The 21834-nt window shown below is 46.7% G+C and overlaps 1 long non-coding RNA gene across 1 annotated transcript; it reads left to right on the plus strand.

Moving 5' to 3' along the window:
• Nucleotides 1–303: 303 nt before the first annotated feature.
• LOC128313625 (uncharacterized) lies at nucleotides 304–4642 on the plus strand. The gene is made up of 4 exons (XR_008294585.1): nucleotides 304–338; nucleotides 3612–3741; nucleotides 4000–4060; nucleotides 4509–4642. It is a non-coding gene; the product is annotated as an uncharacterized LOC128313625 (long non-coding RNA).
• Nucleotides 4643–21834: the final 17192 nt, after the last annotated feature.

A 21834-nucleotide genomic window follows, 5' to 3' on the forward strand; every position in this document is an offset into this window, starting at 1 on the left:
AGGCTGAGTGGTTTCTGCTTTCTCAATCCTCTAGCCCTGGGGTACTTCATCCTATCTCTGAACTTGACCCCCATCCTTGTAAATAGGCCACTTACTAAACTCTCAATTACCTCTTTGGTGTTTGTTCATCACACACCAAGAATCCAAGGCATGGTATTCATGGTCAGCTATTGTTACCATAGGTTCTTACATTTATTATGACAAAACGGAGATACAAAGAGGCCATGTGACTTGCTGAAGGTCATAAAGGAGCTTGTGTTTAGGGAGAGCCCTATGTTTACTGCTTCACACACACAGCAAACGTGAGCCCTCATTATTGGTCTCCTCTCCACCGACAGGTGAGAAAACTGAGGCACAGATAGGTGAAGGCACTTTCCTGAGTTTGGACAGCTAGAGAAGGGAGAAGCCTGGATTCAAATCCAGAACTTTGGGACTTGCCCCATCCTGTGGGGATGTCACCTTGTTTCTCTGTCCAGCCCTGAGACACAGCTGGTGTTCCACTGTGCTGTGTTCTTGCGTCAGCAGTCAAGACATCTCTGTTTTCGATCACAGGCACCCCCACCTTCTGAGTAGACAGAATCAGACTGCGGGTTCATCTGTCTACAGAAGCTCGGAGGGATGGGGAACATGCATGGGGTCGGGACAGGCCAATCTCAGCCAAATGTATAATCTGTCCCTGGAAGATCCCCCCTCCCTCCCCCGGAATCAAATCAGAACACAGTCTCCAGATCTGCCAGAACATCTTTGCTGTCTGCCCTCAATCATTCTGGATCCTGGGGAGGATTTGTCAGGCAGTCAGACGTGTCAGCTCCCCGGGTTGGGGGCTCGCAGGGTCTGCCCCCAGCCCCTGGCTGACAGCCTCAGGGACTGGGTTTCTCACGAGAATATCTGGGGTCAGTACTGTGCTGTCATCAATGATGGTCCAAGGCTGGCAGCTAGTTAACCATCATGCCTTTCCAAAGCCGGCCGGACTGGAATCGTGGGGACTCTGTATTGTCTTTTAGCTTAGGGCACGAGATTTCGCCCTCACAATTAAACGGCTCCCAGTCTACCTGCTGATTTGAAATTTCTTTGCATCTGAATTGTTGGCATTTGTTGCGCTATAGCCTCATAGAGTTTGTTTTTATTTTTTTAAGTTTTTATTTATTTTGAGAGAGAGAGACAGAGAGAGAGACAGAGGCAGAGACAGAGACTGATTATGCAGGGGAAGGGCGAGAAGGAGGGAGGGAGAGAGAATCCCATCTCTGTACCATCAGTGGAGCCCGACTTGGGGCTCAAACTCACAAACCGTGAGATCATGACCTACAATGGCGTCAAGAGTTGGACAATCAACTGATTGAGCCACCCAGGTGCCCTGGCCTCACAAGAGTTTAATGTCAGAGTAATAGGGCTCTGACGTTCAGAAATTTCTCTAATTACATTTCAATTTCTTTTCTTCCGTTATATCTAAGAGAAAAATAATTTAATGTTGCATTTCAAAAAGTCAGGAGACTACAATCCCTTTTTTATAATTCTGTTTCTATCTGTTGCCCTTCTGCCTATTCCTACATAAGCTTAGAAAGATGTCTGGTGTGACCTTCCCAAATGTTAACCTTGACTATTTCTGGATCATGGGATTTGGCAAGAGTTTGGCATTTCTTCTCTGGACTTCTCTAAATTGTTTAAATGTTTTTCAACAGTCCTATGTCGTTTCTACGAAGACAGTCCTAATGCTCTTAAGACAGAGAGAGTAAGAAGAGTTCAAGTCCAAACTTCCATAACACAGATGAAGGAACAGAGGCTCAGAGTGGACAAGAGATTTACTTTAGGTCACATGGTAATTTGTTGAAGCAAGACTAGAACAAATATGTAGATCTCAGTCTGGGCTTTCTCCAGTGTTCGTTCATTCACTCATCAAACCTTTCATGAACACATACTTAGACAGAAGATGAATCCAATGCAGTCCCCGCTCTCAAGTAGACAGAAGGTTGAATCAAGGTTTATAGTGTAAATGCTGAAGTTATGGAGGAAGCCACAGGGAGGGTGACAGGAGGGACCTAGGCCAGGCAAGAGAGGAAAGGGGGGGTGCTCCAGGAAAGCCCCCTAGGGTAGAAGTTAGAAGTCAGCTTGCTGTTAGATGAGTGAGGAGGCAGGGAGGTGTTCAAGGCTGGAGAACAGCCTGAGCACATCTACGGAGGCAAAAGGGAACATCAGCCACTTATTTCATAAGGAACAGTCATCACGTGGGCACATTAGAGTGGTGCTCCCTGAAATCTGCGTGGAAACCACACGAGGACAAGGACCTTGTCTTTCTTATCCACTGCAGTGCCCCAGCTCCTATGATAGATGCTCAATAGCTATCTGTTACATAAATAGCTTAGTAAAAACGGTACCCCTCCCTGAAGCCTTCTCCAGCTCCCTCCTCGCCCAACTAATTAACATTTTATCACCCTTTCGTGCCCAGAATTCACATCATTTCCTCAGGGAAGTCCTCTCCAACTTCCTCATCTAGGTTAGAACTTTCTAGTATCATTTGCCACTACATTATAGCCCTTGTCACATTGCAATCTTATGTATATTTTGGAAACGCTTGGTTACTACCTGTCTCTTCCAATAGACTCTAAGCCCCATGGGAGGAAGAGACTGAATCTTCTTTCACTCATCACTGTATCTCTAGCACCCATCATGGTATTGCACACAGCAGGGGTAGAACAAGTACCTTTCGTAAGAATGAACAAATAAATGAACGAGTTTTGGATTCACCGAGGATCTTCTTGGAGAGTTCCCTTCAGTTCTTAGCATACTTTTGAATGATAATTTGATTCCTGTTTCTTAAATTTCCCTGTAACCGAAGCTCCACGAGGACAGTAGTCATGTCTGCTTTGATCTGTTGTAATCCAACACTTGTCATGTTTTATATCATATTATAATTACTTTTGTTTGTGCTACACCTCATCTCCACTACGTCTGAGACGTAGGTATTCTACCCTCCCCCCGTATGACAATGAGTCAAAACTCTGCAACCAGAGCTCGGATTGGTTTCCCAAGCTTCAGCTCAGTGATCCTGTCTCTCTGTTGGACAGAGCTGGCTGGAGCCCCCCAGGCAATTTAACATGGACGTCATTCTTAAATTTGGACTCACCGTCCCTTCAATCTTCACAGAGCTCACTCGCTGAACCAATGAGGACACGTGCGTTCCTCTAGGACCCAGGATCTCCTTTGCTGTGTCACAAATGATGTACAAGAAGGCATGACCTTACCCCTGCCATTGTATTATCACGGTGACAGAGGACAAAGGCTCCAGGCAGCATGGAGAGGCAAAAAGAACATGGGTAGGGGATCTGGATTCAAGCTAAAACTGTTCAATACTATTAAAAAGAAAAAAAGAGGAGCAACTAGAAAAGGGATTATTAAGCAGTATATGTGATGTTAAGACCATTTTATATATGCTTTTATTCTGTTTACAATAAATCCGTAGAGTGGGCATTACCATACCATTTTAATAACCAGGAAATGGAGATCTAGAGAGAATAAACCCCATACTCAAGGTCACCCTGCTGTTAGGTAGCAGAGCAGAGATTAGAACCCAGATCTCTCTGACCTCAAAGTAGGGCTCTTTCTTTGTCCATCAGCTTGCCTTCTACCCTAAGCCTACTGTGTGGTCTTGAAGAAGCTGCCTAACCTCTCTGATCCTTCGCTTCCCCACCTGTGATGGAGAGGATTACCACACCTACCTCCAATAGCTGCCCTGAGGATCTAATGGTAAGACCATGCATATTTAAGGCAATATAGACATGCCAGTGATTCCTGTGCTCAAAATCCGCCAACAGGTAGATCAGAAAGCACAAATTATTTTGTTGGTGTGTTTAAGACAGAAGAGAGGTCTTATTATTCCTGAAAGAGTTATCACAGCTGGAGAAGCATCAGTATAATTCCCGCAATAAAAGGGAATGTATGGCGGGTGGCGGGGGGATGAGGTGGGGGATCGAAGGTAACACAGCTCTCTCCCTTCCAACCCAGGCTGCCTTTACTTTGTACCAAGATGCAATTCCAGATTAGATTGGTTATTTCTTCATCCCAGGTATGAGTGTTTATAGCCCAGCTGTTGGGAACCAGAGCAGAGTGGTTAAATACTTAAATACTGCTCTGCACCCTGGCCCTCCGCCAGCCGCCCAACAGACAGCTCAGCCCGCCGTGCTCATCTCTTGGGAGCACTGTTTCCCCCCTAAAATGTGGCCCTGGGCTGCTTCCTGCTGCCCCCCCCCCCACAACAGGGGCTGGTTTCCATGAAAACGTGTCGTCAACTCTCTGTACCGCGGCCCGCTGAAGTCAATCAGAGTCACGGGGTTGGTGGTCAGCGTGAAATCCTACTTGGCCCCTGATGGTGGCACTTTTGCCACAACTCCAGCCCCCTATCTTGACTCAGTTTACCTGTTTGCTGAGATTTGCTTCCGAATGGGTTTCCTCCCACATTGAGCCCGGGGGTTGTAAATGCTCATGATGATCAGAAACCCAGTCTCTCTTTGCAGCAGAGGAAGACAAGAGAGCAAATAATAAAGCCTGAGGGAACAGAGGGGCAAGAAGCCACATCACTGCCCTCAAAGAGTCAACAGTTTATAACGAGACAGAACTGTGAATGAATAAAAACCACAGTCATCGCTTCTAGAGTGCTTGGTGTGTGCCAGGCACCCCTCTAAGTGTGTTAAAGAATATAGCACATTTAAGTCTCACAATTCCAAGAGGAAGGTACTATTATTGTCCCCACCTTACAGATGAAGAAACTGAGGCTAGCTAAAATCATGGTAGCAGTGGAAGGATCAGGAGGTTGGACATCAACAATCTGTGCACTACATTATAGATTCTGTGATTACTATAGCCTCAAGGGTAGGCTCACGAAAGGGGGAGTTTTAAAGATTGCGTATGGACAAAGGTGTTCCGGGCAGATGCAACCACACGTGCAAAGGCCCTGAGGTGCCAGAGAGCTTGCACATACAGGGAACAAGAAACAGCTCACTGCGCTGGGAGCATAACAAGGCATGGGGGAGACAGAAGATGCAGAAGGGTGGAAGACATGTCATTGGGTAGGCGGGTTCTCATTGGGCTGGAAAGAGCCTCAAATGTCAAGTTAGAGTCTTGGACTTTGACCAAGTAAGACAGGGACCTACTGGCATTTAAGAAGGGGAGTGACGTGGACAGCTTGGAGTCAGGAAAGATCTGTCAGGCAGTAAGTAGTGTCAAGAAAGGGCCTGAGGGGGAGACCAGGAGACAGGAAAGGTGGGAGAGGCTGTTCTAGGATGGTGACTAGATGGAAGGAGTCACCACCTCCTTCTGTTTCCTGATTTTGGAGAGATATGGGGGCCCCTAAGGATCCCTGCACCCCAAGTGAGCCCAACACCAGAAGGGCTGTGTCTTGGCATTCGCATGCCTGTAAGTAATCAATACCTGCTTATTAAGTGCTTTGTTAACTCGCCCAAGGAATGAGAGTTGGCCCATGATACCTTAGAGAAGCCTTCCAAGTCTAACGATTCAAGTCCATTTGCTGGACACCTGCAAAGGGTAGGGAGCCATTTCTAGGCTGGAAGGAACCTGGAGGGCTTCTGGGTTTGTCTGCCTTGGGGAAACGACTCATTCTCCACTGGGAGTAAGCTGCATGGTGCCTGCCTGCCCACCTCCCCTCAGCTCTGAGGGTGACCCGGACTTGTGACACAACTTCACTTCCCCAACCGTGATTGGCCCAGGGGTGGCTCCATCAAGAGTTCTTCTGTGCAATCTGACACATGGGTGTCAGAGCAGGACCCTGCTGGTATGGTAGCCAGCATCCCAGACATCCCTAAGGAATGAATCTAAAAATGAAGCATCGGTGAGGGAAACAGAACCAGAGGTGGAGAATGACAGATTCCTGAGCCTATTGATACGGGTGAGTCTGAAGTCAATCTGATCTATTTGCAACTTACACACCTCTTCTCTGGAGCCCCAGGCTGGAGTTTGAGTTGGGCTAAGGGTTGGAGGCAAGGGAGAGCAACCACATGAGAATCGTGTAACTTGAAAGTAAAGGTCGGGAGGTTCCCCAGCAAAACCAAGCTCTTACTGTAAGAAGAAAGAAATGGTTTCCGGGCTGGCAGAAAAACAATAGATGTACTCTACCGACTTCTGCAATACAAATGTTAAAATGAGATCAGTGTTTCAGACTCATTAGTCCCTGGGCTGGGTTACGTGGATGAGAATTCCTACAGGGTGAGCGCCCATGCCCTAGGATGTAGGGTGGTAGGTAGGTGGCTCTCTTCCTTTCAACCCGTTTTTAACCCTGCCTCCTTGTCACTCTGCCACCAAAAGCCACCGGGTCAGCGACAACACCAAGTTTTGTTTCTCTAAGCCCCAAGGCCTCTGCTTCTGCCATCTCCTGACTTTGCCCTTGCATTAGCATTCGCAGACTCAAACTGTCAAAGAGTCTCGGGTAATTAGAGGCGATAAACAAATGCTAATTAGCACTGGGGCTGTACCCACAGGATGCCAGGGGCAAAGACCCAAGCCTGGTGTTTGTGTTTCCAGGGTCCCTTCAATGCCCACCTCTAAGAACGCTTTCCGAAGCTTCTTTATGAAAGAAGGAGCTAGAGACAGTACGGCATTTGGGGAAAAGGCTCTCTGTCTCCGTCTTCCTGCTGCCTAATCTGTAGGCAACTTACCTTAGTCTCCCTGAGCCTCCACTTCCCCATCCGTAAAATGGGAATAGTAACCATCGACCTTAACGTGATTTTATTGCGTGAACCAAACACTGCGTGCAACATGGGCAACACTTGGCACGTGTCATTCGGCAAGTGAGTTTCCGTGGGTATACAGTAAAACACAAGGGGGGAATCATGGGAGTTACACGTGGAAATTTGGGTGTAGAGCTCTCTCTGCTCTGTCCCCACCACCACTCTCTGGTTTGTCGCATTCACGGTTCGCGTGTGGACCACCGCATTGCCCTCCTGCCTGGCTGCAATTCCTTCTGTATCTTGTCTCCCCAGATCATTCCGTGTTAGTGTCCCAGCATTGCCGTCACAAAGTGCCACAAAACTGGCAGCTGAAAACACATAAACGTATTGTCTTGTGGCTCTGGAGACTAGACGTGTGAACTCAGGCTGTTGGTAGGGCTGGTTCCTTCTGGAGGCCCTGAGGAGATTCCGTAGCCTGCTTCTCTTTGGCGCCTGCTGGCAAAGCCTGGGCGATGCCCAGCCTTCCTTGGCTTGTGGATACATCCCTCCCACCTCTGGCCTTCTCCTTGCCCTTCTGAGTCTTTCACTGTCTGTCTAATCTCCTTCTAGCCTGTGCCCTTATAAGGACGCCTATCATTGCATTTGGGGCCCACCGAGGTAATCCAGGGTGATCTCAGCTCGAGATCCTGACATTAATTACATCCGCAAAGGCCCTTTTTCCAAAATAGGTCAGAGTCACAGTTTCTTGGGGTTACTGTGTGGATGTAGCTTTTTCTTGGTGGGGGGTGGCCAACTGTCCAACTACTACACATCTCAAACCCCACACCCCGTTTCCAGGTCAATCTGCCCCAACGCCACCGGTACTCCTGGCACCACACTGCTCCCTGACCAAATGGTCCACAAAGCCTTTTCATTTTCAACCTAAAAGACTGTGTTAATCGGCCACCTGTGCCCCCCCCCGCCCAGAGCAGACCCCAAGCCTCCCTTCCCCTCATATGCCTTCAACGGGAGGTGCTGAGCTATCCACCTCCTCCTCCATCCCTTCCTCTTCCTGCCTCTTGGAACGTCCTTCCATCCATATTCCCAACCTAGACTCTGCAGTAGTTTCCTGCTGCTGCCAAGTAACCGCCAGGGTAGGGGCTTAACACAACGTGCACTTGTTACCCCATGGTCTCTGCACATGGAAGGACTGGGGACAGCAGAGTTAGGCCCTCACAAAACCAGAGCAGCGTGTCCACGGGGCTGTGTCCTCAGATGGAGGTCTGACTGGGGAAGAACCCACCACCAAACTCACGCAGGTGTCGGTGGAATTCACTTCCTTGCACTGGAGGACCGAGTGCCCGTGTTTTGCTGGCTGGAGGCCACCCTACTTCTAGGACATAGCATGCATCCTGCCCCCACTCAAAAGGAGAGGGTTGCACAGGACGTGGCAACCAGCAGGCTGGAATCTTGGGGCCACCTTGAAATCTGCCTGCCACAGACTCTATTTTTTTTTTTTAACATTTATTTATTTTTGAGAGACAGCACAAGCAGGGGAGGGGCAGAGAGAGAGAGAGGGAGACACAGAATTGGAAGCAGGCTCCAGGCTCTGAGCTGTCAGCACAGAGCCCAATGCAGGGCTTGAACCCATGAGCCATGAGATCATGGCCTGAGCTGAAGTTGGATGCTTAAGTGACCGAGCCACCCAGGCTCCTATGCCTGCCACAGACTCTTACTTGGGCTTCAAAGGGGAGCATCCCTCTCTACCTCCCTGACAAAACCACTGCCGTTCCTATCCAGCTGAATAATCTCTCCCTCCTCCTAATTCCTGGTGGCTTTGTTTCTACCCCTCTTACACACTGATGGATTTATTTAAGAGGCAGCAACACAGCAGCATACAGGAGCAAAGGATAAGGGCTCAGGAGTTAGAGAGCCCTGGATCCAACCTGGCTCCTTTACTTAGCATGAGCCTGAGCTACTCAGCTTTCAACATTCAATTAGACACATGCAGAAGAATCTCTTCCTGGGTTATAATGATCAAAGGTGCTAATTTCCCTACTGCTGCTCATGGCCTGTGGTTCACAGCAAGGATGAGGGATATTTTGTAGGAGTCAGGACAGGCAAGATTATATTGCAGTAACAAACAGCCCCTCGCCTGGAAAAACCCAGTGGCTTGAAACAAATGTTTCTTTTTTTTCACCAGCTGCATGCCCACTGAAAGTTAGCAGGGGAGTTCTGTGCATTTTAGTCTCTTGGGGTCCGAGAGATCGGGGGGCTCACCAAGCCAATCACTCTGGAATGATCCAGAAGTGAAATGGGGCACTCAGGCTCACAACACATTAGCCAGAAGGAGTCACATGATCCCACCAGGGGGCCAGGAAATAAAATGCCTCCCATGTACCTGAAGGAAGGAGACCCACGAGCAGGTAGTCATGATGTGATTTCTGTGAACTTAAAAGCTCCTTCTACCCTAAGGAAGAATATGTTCTCATCACCTTTTATCCATAAAAGCATGGATCACAGTAAGAACAAAATGTCAGGAAGCCTAACTTTAAGAAGAGAACAGTTTCAATGCACAGAAAAGAAGCCATCATCGTCTCTGTAATATAATTTGAGAAGACAGACGTTTCCATCTACCCTTAAATATTTCCCTTCTTCATGTGCTACCATGTCTCATATTTCTGCCATTAGCTTGATCCATTAGGGGCTTTCGAGGTGCATCTGCACAACCCAAGGCATTGGACTGCCCGAGCAGGGTAAGATATTTGCGAATACACCATTTATTCATTTAGGTTGTTACTAGGGCTGCTGTGCAACTTGCTGAACTCAGGGCCAGGCAACATGCTCAGTGCTGGGTCTGTGTCTCATATGGACCCAATCCTCCCTTTTCACGTAGCAGGCAGGGTCTGGAGAATGGGACAAAAGAGTGATGTGTCCTGAAGGAGGAAATAATAATGCCACCCAAGAAAGTGCTTTCTGGGCGCTTGGCTGAGCAAACGCGGATTTGTAAGATTTCATCCTTAGAGAAGGACAGGGACTAGAATTTCCTTCTATAGTAGGCAGATCTTAAAGGATTTTCCCTGCTTCTTTGTAGAATGGGCCCCTGCAGGGGATACAAGTACATTCTCAGGACTCAACTCACATGGGGTAAGAGGACAGAGAAAATGACAACAATCAAGGTTTTCCAGAAGCTGCTTCTCTACAAATCCTGCCTGTCACTCATTAGCTTAACTTCCCTGGGTCCCAGAATCTTCTATCATAACTGTGGTCTCCTGAGTTCTCCCCAGGGGTTTGACCCTGGTCCTTCCTCTTCTCAGAATAAGAAGAGAGCTACGGAGTTTGGAGACACTGAACAGATTCCCTGCTAAAAACTAAGAAACTTAAAAAAAATTTTTTTTAATGTTTATTTTTGAGAGAGAGAGAGAGAGAGAGAGAGAGAGTGGCGAGTGGAAGAGGGACAGGGAGCGGGGGAGACACAGAATCCGAAGGAGGCTCCAGGCTCCGAGCTGTCAGCACAGAGCCTGACATGGGGCTCGAACCCACAAACCGCGAGATCATGACCTGAGCAGAAGTCGGATGCTTAACTGAGTGAGCCACCCAGGCGCCCCCAAAACTAAGAAACTTTTGAATGAATGGATAATTTTTAAAAAATTCATTTTTGAGACGATTTTCAAAAAAGTTTAAGTTATTTTCAGAGCCAACTAACAGCACTGATTTGGACTGGGAACATGAGAGGCAAAGTCTCGGAAAACGTAAGCTATTAAACTCTATTAAAGACCCCGCATGCATTTTTTTATGCAGACAAATAATTCCAACAGTTGGGTGTCGATGTGCGAACAGGGCTGGGCTCCCAGCACTTTGGGGGGTGAAAGAAAAGCCCCCGCAAACCGCGGAAAGCGCATCCTGCTCGCCTTGAGTGACACGCAGATGACGTGCGCTCGATGGTTTGGGACTTGGCAGCAAGGAGCAGTGGAAATAATTCTCTGGAAATGAAGAGAATCAGCAAAACATGAGGCAAAAAATAGACAAACGAACCAAGAGAGCAAAATGGAACAAGAGAAGAGACGGTCGGGAATGGGCCGCTTTCCTCTGCCTCACGCGGCTTTGGTGGCTTGCGGTAAATGAGTTTCTAACGATGTTTTTAAAGAACGGGTCTTATTCGGTGGGGCTGATGCAGCGCCTGTGGTTTCCGGGGCTGTGTCCTGGGGAACCTGATGAAAGCAGGAGGAAGAAACTTGGGCCCCGGTTACCATTCCCTATGTCCTCCTGGGATGGACCCCAGCCAAACACCTGTCCCCACTCCCTACAGTGGAGAGTCAACCAGCCCCTCCTTCCAAGTGCCAGCAACACTGACCTTGGAGGATCACAGACATTCAGTGACAATGCTGTGCTAATAAAAGCTCCTTTGAGTGCCCATGGGGTGCTGGGTGAGGTATTTTTTGAATGAATGAATGAATGAATGAATGAATGGAGGAATGAATGAGCGAGTGGAGCACAAGGTGCTCCGTGGTCCCATAGACAGAGCACTCTCCCCTTGGGAGGGAGGAGGGAAGACGGAAGGCTTCCTGGAGGAGGTGATGCAGGAGAACTCAGGAAAAGAAGACACACAGGAGAGTTTGAGGCAGAAGAGAAGACGTGAACGAATTTGTGAAGGACTGTTAAAAAGCACATCCCACTCCAGGAATCTCTCATCAATTGGATTTGGGGGGAAGGTGTTGGGGGAGGAAAAGTAATTTTCCCCCTACTCTTGCAGACTCTTGGCTGAAACCCCCCTGTGATAAAAGATTAACAACAGACGAAGAAGCAGGAACTTAATAATATGCGTATCTCCTGTAGACAAGGGATCTACCCAGGAAAACCGAGTAACTCTCTGGATTGGCCCAAGCCATGAGCTTACACACCATCTCCAGCTAAAGACAAAAGAGATGTTGGGGGCAGGGGGGGTGAGGAGGCCAGTTAGGGAGGCTGTCAGGAAAAGCACAAGGGTGAAGGCTGTTATGCAGATTTAGGTCTCTGTTTTCTTTTATGAAGAGTTTCTCCACTTCCTGGTACCAAGAGGAAGACCCCCCCCCCCCCCTCAAATAGAGGTTTCCCCTATAAAGGTAAAGTTCTCTTACAAAAGGGTAACTTCTACTTGGGTCTTCAGAGCTTCTCCTGTGTCTGCTGTTTCTTAAAAATAATCAGCCTAAAGGGGAACCTGGGTGGGTCAGTCGGTTAAGCATCTGACTTCAGCTCAAGTTACCATCTCACAGTTCGTCAGTTCAAGCCCCACGTCGGGCTGTGCGCTAACAGCTCAGAGCCTGGAGCCTATTTCAGATTCTGTGTCTCCCTCTCTCTCTGGCCCTCCTCTGCTTGTGCTGTCTCTCTCTCTCTCTCAAAAATAAATAAACAAACATTTAAAAACAGTATTAGCCTAAAATAATCCTTATACCAACGTGGCATACTTTGGGGGTGGCACATTGTGACACCCCCCCTCCTTCAAGGATTTTAGAGGCAGGTGTTGGAAGCTGACAAGATGGCCCTTCCCGAGACATACTGTGTGCTTGGGGACATATGGCAATAGCTTAAGATGGCTTTGGGTTATCACAACTGAAGTGGGGAGGCGGTGCCACCAGCATCCAGGGGGATATGGGTCAGGGATGCCTCTAAGCTTCCTGCTGTGCAAAGGACAGCCAACCCCCAAAGCCGGTAGTGCAGCGACTGAGAACCCCTGCAGGATGCCAATCTTGTGGAGAATCACATCTCATGCTTCAAATCTTTTCGTCCTTATCACAGCCCCACGAGTCATGGATTTACGCCCGAATCTCAGACAGAGAAAACGAGGCTCTGAGAACTTCAGTCACCTGCCTGGAGTCACAGGGTAAGAGGCAGAGTGTGGATTTGCACTCAGGCAGCCACACTCCAGCTCCCTGCTGATAACGAGCAGGATAGAGAAACCCATGGCCCTGCTGTGACGGTCTTTGGATGCATGTTACAGAGTCTGGGCACAGAGCTGGTGTCTGCAACACCCGAATATGTTTCATGTACAGATGGGGCACCTTCTCACTCCCTCAAGTACTTTGCCCCATAAGAAGTGAGTAGATTCAAATGAGTTTTCCATCTGTAAGCACAGAAAGCAGAAGATTTTTTTTTTTTAAATATTTATTTATTTTTGAGAGAGATAGTACGTGAGCAGGGTAAGGGCAGAGAGAGAAGGAGACACAGAATCCAAAGCAGGCTCCAGGCTCTGAGCTGTCAGCACAGAGCCCGACGTGGGGCTCAAACCTACCAACAGTGAGGTCATGACCTGAGCTGAAGTCGGACACTTAACCGACTGAGCCGCCCAGGGGCCCCCAAAGCAGGGGATTTTTCAATACGCTCATCATGTTACCCCCCACCTCCCTACCCAAGCCAGGCAAGCACTAGCCTGTCACTAAATACAACGGGAAGAGCAACTTAAGTGACTTAAGACATAATTAATGGAAGTCTCCCCCTGTGGCTTCAGTCTTTCCCTCCCGTGCGGTAGGAAAAGCGAGTCCTCATGTGTTCTGTTATTACGACACTTCCCTGAAACACTAATCATGTACAGGGTGATCTCTCTGCAGGTCACGCGGAGGTGCGGGGTTCCAGTGCGTGCCTGTCTGCCTGCCAGCTCTACTTATCCTCCTAGGGGAGTCACGCGGGCTGGCTCCCCCGAGCAGCGTGGGCCACCGCAGCTTGGAAAAGAGGATGCTGCCTCCGGCCTCACGGCAGCAGAGAGCAGCTCAGAGTATTTGCAGGCGGCCATCCAAAAATAGGAGTTCAGGACAGGGATCGGTCCTGCAGCCTTTCCCTGGAGGCCGGCCTCGGCACAGGACCTTCTCGGGCTAATCTCCCTAGTCTCCGCCACAGTCTGGAGAGGCGGGAATCAACCCTCCCGTTGTACAGATGAGGGGACCGATGCTCCAAGGATCCGAACTGTAAACGTGCAGCTCGCATGCGGGGTTAGGCACCTGACTCACATGGGGTGTAAAGAGTTAACAACCTGGCCATTCATTTAAAGGCTTCAGAACACAGCGACAACCGGCTTTGTACCTGGACTTGGCACGGTGCCTTTGCTCAGTAAAGATGAAACCAGTCACATAAAGCAAACAGATCACAGACAAATGACCCCTATAGGGAGGCCCCTGACTCTGATTTCATTCCTTGTTCTGTAAATACGTAACTCTAATGGGGTGATAGACAGCAGTGGGGTTTCTCTATTCGTGATTCACTGAGAAGAACACGGGCTCTGACACAGCAAGGTTTCAGTTTGAATCCTGGCTCCGCCCCTCCCAGGCTGTGTGACATAGGGCTAGTGCATTCACCTCTCTGAGCCTCTGTTGTGTTGCCTATAAAATGGAGATCACCTCCACTTTATGGAGCCACTATGAGATAAACCAAGAGAAGAGGAAATTCTTTTATTGAACTTTTAGCACACACATGAGATGTGATTTAATTCCCCCACCATGTTTTTCTCAATGCTCTTACTCATTTCACCACTAAGTTAAGTTCTATTTTCCCTTTGAAAATTGAAGAAAGGCTCAGAGAGGTTAAGTCACTTGCCTAGCGACACACAGCTGGGATTTGAATGCAGAGCAAACTCCACATTTGCCTCTTTCTGATATGCCTGGATGCTTTCGAGGAGAGCTTGAGAATCTGGAATTTTGATTCCAAATGTAGAGGTTTTGGGGTAAGAAGGGGTGGAGGAAATGTTTCAAATGGATGGGAAGTAGAGGAGAAAAATATCTGTCTTTTAAAAGTCAGAGTTTAAAAGGTCAGAGTTGGAGAGAAGCTGATTTGCCTCTAGGTCTGTTGTATCTGAGGCTTTACTCTCTGGAGGCAGTGAGTACAGGACATCAAATCCCTTCTCTGATGGGAAAGGATCATAGAACAACAAAAAGAGACAGACGGGATGAGAACAGAAGTATGTTATTGCCTGAATGAAACACTGATATGCAGTCTAGAGGAAAAACAGGCTGAGGGGTTAAACGGCTGATCTATAGAAACTTGCACCCATAATATGTAAAAAGCTCTTCCAAATCAATAATAAGAAAACCACCTGATTTTTAAACCGGCAAGAGATTTAAACAGACCTATCTGCAAAGATGACATACAGATTGCCAGTAAGCACCTGAAAAGACTCAACATTGTCAGCCATCAGGGAAAGGCAAATGAAAGCCACGATGAGCTGCCCCTTCACACCCGTGAAGATGGCTAAAATAAGAAAAGAGACGATACCAGTGTTGGAGAGGATGTGGAGAAATGGCAACACCCAGCCGTTGCTGGTGGGAATGTAAAACAATGCAGCCGTTTTGAAAAATAGTGTGGGAGCTTCTCAGAGTATTAAATGCAGCATTACCATATGATCTGGCAATTCCACTCCTAGACGAATTGAAAACACGTCTGTACAAAAGCATGCACGCGGATACTTACAGAAGCATTTTCATTATAACCAAAGTGTGGAAACAACTCAAATGTCCACCAACTGATGAATGGATAAACAAAGCATGGTCCATTCACACTGTGGAATATTATGCAGGCACTAAAAGGAATGAAATACTGCTCCGTGCTACAGTACAGATGAAGCTCAGATCATTTTCCCAAGCGAAAGAATTTGGGCACGAAAGACCACACGTTGTTTAATTTAATTTACGCGAATTTTTCAGAAGAGGCAAATTTATTGGGACAAAAGGTAGATGAGTAGTTACCTAAGAGATAGGGTGAGGGAGGGGGAAACGGAGAGCGACTGCCTGCCAATGGGCATCAGATTGCTTTTTTGGGGTGATGGGAATATTCTAAAATTAGAATATGGTAATGGTTGCATACTTCTGTAACTAGGCTAAACATCACTGAAGTGTAGCCTGATAATGGATGGATTGTACAGGATGAACATTATAGCTAAAGCTGTTGAAAGAGGTCTGGGCCACTGCCACAGCCAATGAGGGTCACCACTGGACCCCAAGCAGTCTGACACCCCCTCTCTTGTCCACCACACAGCACAGCCTTACTCCAGCATGAGGCTAAGTTCTAAACTCGTTGGGTCACAGAAGCTTTTTCTCATGGGGCCCAGGAACCCAACTTAGAAAAGGCCAGGAACGATGAGCCCCCGGCTTTGCTGCTGATGGAGTGCTTCCAGAATGGCATCTGTCACCAGCCGGCCCAGAGGCCAGAGGGGACCCGCCCGATAACATCTCCAGTGTGATTAAGTCAGCAGTGTCCAACGTGCCTGCTAGATTTGTATCAGGGCTCCCCCCCCAGCCCCCACCATCTGGCTGACCATTCATCCAGGACTTTGCAGGGCTGGGCAGTCAAGTAATTCATTGCTATATCAATAAAACTGAGGTTTGGCCATCTTCTGATGAATTACGTTGTTTAAACGAACTTAACAGCTGCATTAAAGAAAGAAAACAAGGGGAATCAATAAAGGCGAATCTCCTCCATCGGAGAGCCAGCATTTCCTGTGGACTGGAGGTCAGCGTGGACATGAGCACTTAGCACACAGCAGAGAGGCTGTTTGTCACCAGCAAGTCCTTACGTAGGGTATGTGCAGGCTTGTAAAACAAGAAGAGCTGAATCCTGGGACCCAGAAGCTGTAGAATGTGGTTTCAACCGAGCCCAGGCTCTGGAATTACTGAGACCCTAGTGCAAATACCAGCTGCTCTATTTCCTAGCCATGGGTTTGGGCAAGCCACCTAATTCGGGCCTCAGTTTCTCTTATCTGCAGAATGGGGATAATAGCAGGACCCATATCTTAGTGCTGTTATAAAGATGACATTAGACAAAAATGGAGTAACACTGCAGTTCTTGCCAAACAGGTGCTCAGCAAATGTTTGTGATGCATCATGTAACATTGTTCTCTTAAGATGTTTCCAGAAGCAGAGCCTCGTCTTTTCCATCCTCCTCCATGACAGGTGACATAGTTGCCTTTTACATTTAACTTCTTAAACATTTGTGAACGTGCTACAGCAGAATACCACATACTCAGTGGCTCAAACAACAGACATTTCTTCCTTCCTGTTCTGCAGGCTGGAAGGCCAACATCAAGGTGCAGGCAGGGTCTGGTTTCTGGTTTCTCTCCCTAGTTTGCAGACAGTGCCTTTTCGCCAGGTTCTCGTGCTAGAGAAAGGAAGCTGTGTGTCTCTGCCTCTTCTAATAAGGGCATGATTCGAACCCAGGGGCCCACTTCCTGATACATCATACTGGGGATGAGGATTACAACATAGGAATTTAGGGACACACAACATCCAGTCCACGATGATCCGTAAACAGATGTTAACACCTGATCCTAATTCTCTCATGCTGTCCTTCTGCAGGGACATCCCAACCTCTTCCCACCCTTTACCCCTGGCAACCTCAGACCTGGCTCCCTCCCTAAAGCTTTGTCTTCTGGAGAATTCCATATCAACAGGATTGCACAGAATGGAACATTCCGAAACTGGCTCATTGCATATCATTTTACTCTTTAAAAAAATTTTTTTTAATGTTTATTTTTGAGAGACAGAGAGAACACGAGCAAGGGAGGGGCAGATAGAGAGGGAGACACAGAATCCGAAGCAGGTTCCAGGCTCCAAGCTGTCAGCACAGAGCCCGACGTGGGGCTCAAACCCACAAGCCGTGAGATCATGACCTGAGCCGAAGTCAGATGCTCAACCGACTGAGCCACCCAGGTGCCCCATCATTCCACTCTTTTTATTGGTGAGTCATATCCCACTATGTGTGGATACGCCACCCAGTTTTATCTGTTCCTTCAGTGGAGAACATTTGGGCTGTCTGGGTTTGGGATGTGATGAACGGAGTTACTATAAATGTTCACGGACAGGCTTTTGTACATAAACTTTCATTTCTCTAGAATGAGTAACCCAGCAGTGAGAACTCTGGGCCATATACTAAGTATATGTTTCTGTTCACTTAAACCTACCACTCTGTTTTCCAAACAACATTTTCATTGGCCCTAGCCAAGTGTTCTTGTTTTCAAATGTTTTTTAAAGACATTTTAAATTTTATTTATTGTTTTAACTTATTTTAATGTTTATTTATTTTTGAGAGAGAGACAGAGGACAAGCAGGGGAGGGGCAGAGAGAGAGAGAGAGGCAGACACAGAATCTGAAATAGGCTCCAGGCTCTGAGCTGTCAGCAAAGAGCCTGATGCGGGGCTCCAACCCATGAGCTGTGAGATTGTGACCTGAGCCGAAGTCGGATGCTTAAGTGACTGAGCCACCCAGGCACCCCTGTTTTTAGTAGGCTCCACACCTAACATGGGGCTTGAACTCGTGATCCCAAGATCAAGGGTTGCACGCTCTACCGAGGGAGCCAGCCAGGTGCCCTAACTGGTTTGTCTGAAGCCAGTGTTTGATATGGACACCACTGTCTCCTTCTGCCATCTCTGTATATTTAGTGGAACCTCCTTGTAGTTTTAGGTTGAATTTCCCTCCTGGCTAATGGTCTTGAATATCAGTTTCCTGTGCTTATTTGACATGCACCTGCCCTCTTCACACAAAGTGTCCGTTCATATCTTTTGCTCATTTCGTAACATAACTGTTTTCCAGCAGCTGGGTTTGAGAGCTCTTTTTACCTCGTGGATACGGGTCCTTCATCGATTACACGGTCTGCAAACTCTCATGGTCTGTCCATCTTTTTGTTCTCTTCATGGCCTCTTTCACAAACAGTGGACTGAAATTGTGATGAAGCCCAGTTTACCAATTTGTCTACGGGAACATGGTTTTGGCATTGTGTCCCTCTCCTCCCCCATTTGCCTCTAGAAGTTTCACAGTTTTGCTTTTTACACCTAGATCTATCATCCCCTGTAGGCTAATTTTCACATAAAGGTGTGAGGGGCAGGTCAAGGAGTACTTTTGTGTGTGAACATGTCCACCTGTTCCAACACCACTGTTTGAAAAGAAGACCCTTCTCCATGAAATGTCTCTGACCCCTTGCCAAAAATCAACTGGACACATTTATCTGGGTCTATTTCTGAGCTGTCTATTCTTGTTCATCGATCTATGTATGCCACTCCCATAGTGTGTTATTACTGTAACTTCTCCTAGTAAATTTTAAAACGGGGTGGATGACTCCTCTAACTTTATTGTTTTCAAATTATTTTGGCTCTTCTAGGTTCTTTTACTTTCCACATAAATTTTAGATTGGGGTCGAGACATTATTTTTTGGAAGGTTATTCTCCTCCCCTCTCCATTCCTCTCCTCTCCTCCTCACCCCTCCCCCCCTCCTCTCCTCCCCTCTCCATTCCTCTCCTCTCCTCCTCTCCCCTCTTTTTTTATACAGCCACGTCCATTCAGGTTATCTGTCAGTCTCATCTCGGTGAGTTTGGTAGACTGCGCTTTTTAAGGAAACCGGTCCATTTCCTCTAAGTGCTCGAATTTATACATATGGGTTTTTGTGGGGTTCTCATATTAGCCTTTTAATAGCTGTGGGGTCTGTAGTGTTATCTCCTCATTCATTTCTAACATTGGTAATTCGTGCCTTTTCACATTTCTCTTTTCCAGACTTGGAGGTTTATCCAGTGTATTGATTTTGTTTTTCAAAGACCCAGTATCTTGGTTTCATTGATCCCCCCCGCCCCAACTCCTCTTCTGTTCTCAAGTGCATTGATTGTTACTTTCTCTTAATCATTTCCTGGTTGCAAGCAAATGTAATAACACTGTTCTATTTGCTTTGGGATATTTTGCTCATTACTTTCAAGTTTCTTGAAATGGAGGTTTAGACCACTGATTTAAGACCTTCCTTTTTTTTCATGTTTATTTACTTTGAGAGCGAGCGAGTGAGCGCATGTGAGCAAGGGAGGGACAGAGAGAGGGAACCCAACGCAGGGCTCGAAGGCATGAACTGTGAGATCATGACCTGAGCTGAAACCAAGACTCGGTCGCTTAACCAACTATGCCACCCAGGTGCCCCAACCTTTCTTCTTTTTCAATGTGAGCATTTAATGCTATAAAGTTCCCTCCACATACTACTCTGTTTCCATCGCACCAATTGTTATGTGCTGCATTTTATTTTCATTTGGTTCCAAATAGTTTCTAATTTTCCTTGAGATTTCCTTTGAACCTTTTTTTTTTTAGCATCCCATTTTTGTTTATAAATGGCGGTTCTAAGTATATCGATTGTATAATTTTGTTTTTGTAGTGGTTGCTCTAAAAATACTTAACTTCACAGTGTATTTAAGAGTCAGTTTTTACCAGGTCAGGTGGAATATGGAAATAGTACCACCATTCACGTCTCTTTACTCTCCCCCTGCACAACATCAGGTGTGGCTTAAGTATCACATCTGCATACAATATAAATCACTATAAATCCCACCAGACAATGGTATTTTGCTGGGTTTCAGTAACTCTATTGTTTCCTTGTTTCAATAGAAACTCTATTGTTTCAAATGTATGTTTCCTTACATTTGAGAGAGAGAGAGAGAGAGAGAGAGAGAGAGAGAGAGAGAGAGAGAGAAGGTGCGGGAGGGGCAGAGAGAGCGGGAGACACAGAATCCAAAGCAGGCTCCAGGCTCTGAACTGTCAGCACAGAGCCCATTGTGCGGCTAGAACTCACGAACCGGGAGATCGTGACCTGAACCGAAGTCTGACGCTTAACTGACTGAGCCACCCAGGCGCCCCTGTGGTTCCTCTTTCATTATTAATGTTGTAAATTTTTTTCTGGTGTCATTCCTTAACCTAAAGAATTTCCTTTGCAATTTTTTTTTAAAGAAGGTCTTCTGGCAACAAATTCTCTTATTTTTCCCTCAGGTAAGGGTGTCTATATTTCACCTTCATCCTTGAAGGATATTTTCCCTATATATCGAATTCTGAATTGACAGTCCTTTTTGTATGTGTTAAGAATAATGTTCTACATCCTTCTGGCCTCTGTAGTTTTTAATGAGAAATCCAGTCACTCAACTTGTTGCATTGTAAAGAATACACATTTCCCCCCTCTTCTTTCCAGATTGTTTCTTGATTAAAAAATGTGTTTAATTGAAGTACTGTTGACACACAATGTTACATTGGTTTCAACTGTATCACACAGTTGATTTTACATTTATAGGTTTTGCCAGGCTCACCACAAGCGTTGCGGCACACAACACTGTTACAGTATCATTAACTCTGCTCCCTATGCTGTATCTTTATTCTCTGGACTTACTCTTTCCATAACTGGAAATCTGTACCTCCTACTCCCCTTCATCCATTTTGTCCACCTTTGTTTTGAATTTTCTGAAGTTTATGAAATATCCTGGCAAGACATCTTGGGGGTCATCCTGTTTGAAGTTCACCAAGCTTTTGCAGGCTTATGTGGTTTGAAGGGGGGAGGAGTCTTCAGCAACTATTATCAGAAATATTTTTTTCCACTCCACACTTTATTCTGTTCACAGTGTGAACGGCATACATTGAAGTATTACCTGTGCGAGGGTGTTTTCAAAAATCTTGTCTCTGTGGTTCAGATTGGAGCATTTCCACTGATGTGTCTGGAGGTTCAGGGACTCTTTCTTTCATTATTTCCATTCTGCTCTTCATTCTTCCAGGAAGCTTTTTAACTTTCCGCTCTATTTTCAAGTCTAAAATTTCCATTTGGCTCTCCTTTCTAGCTTCTATTTCTTTGGTGAGACTTTTAATATTTTCACTCATTTCAAGAGTGAGTGCCTCCTGGAGCAGCTTTGTCACCGTCGCTTTAATGTCCTTCCAACAGCCATGTCATCTTGGTGTTGACATTTGTTGGATGGTCTTTTCCCATCCAGGTGGAATTTTTCTGAGTTCCTCAAAGACTGGGTAATTTTGTATTGTATCCTCATTTTATATTATGAGACTAAATGTGCTTTAAATCTTATCAAAAATGTTGATATTTTGGGGGCGGCCGGGTAGCTCAGTCGGTTAAGCGTCTGACTTCGGCTCAGGTCATGATCTTGTGGTTCGTAGGTTCAAGCCCTGCATCGGGCTCTGTGCTAACAGCTCAGAGCCTGCAGCCTGCTTCAGATTCTGTGTCTCCCCCTTTCTCTGCCCCTTCCCCGCTCACACTCTGTCTCTCTCTGCCTCTCAAAACTGAATAAACATTAAAAACAAAAAAAGAATGTTGGTATTTTTGTCTTAGTGGACAAGTGACTGTTGGCTCGAGGCCACAGGTTGCTGGTGCCCTGGTATGGGTTATAGGTTCAATGTCACCCCCACTTTCAAAGCATATGCAGTGCTATTTG

This window comes from Acinonyx jubatus, chromosome E3 (genome assembly GCF_027475565.1).
Source record: "Acinonyx jubatus isolate Ajub_Pintada_27869175 chromosome E3, VMU_Ajub_asm_v1.0, whole genome shotgun sequence".
Lineage (NCBI taxonomy): Eukaryota > Metazoa > Chordata > Mammalia > Carnivora > Felidae > Acinonyx > Acinonyx jubatus.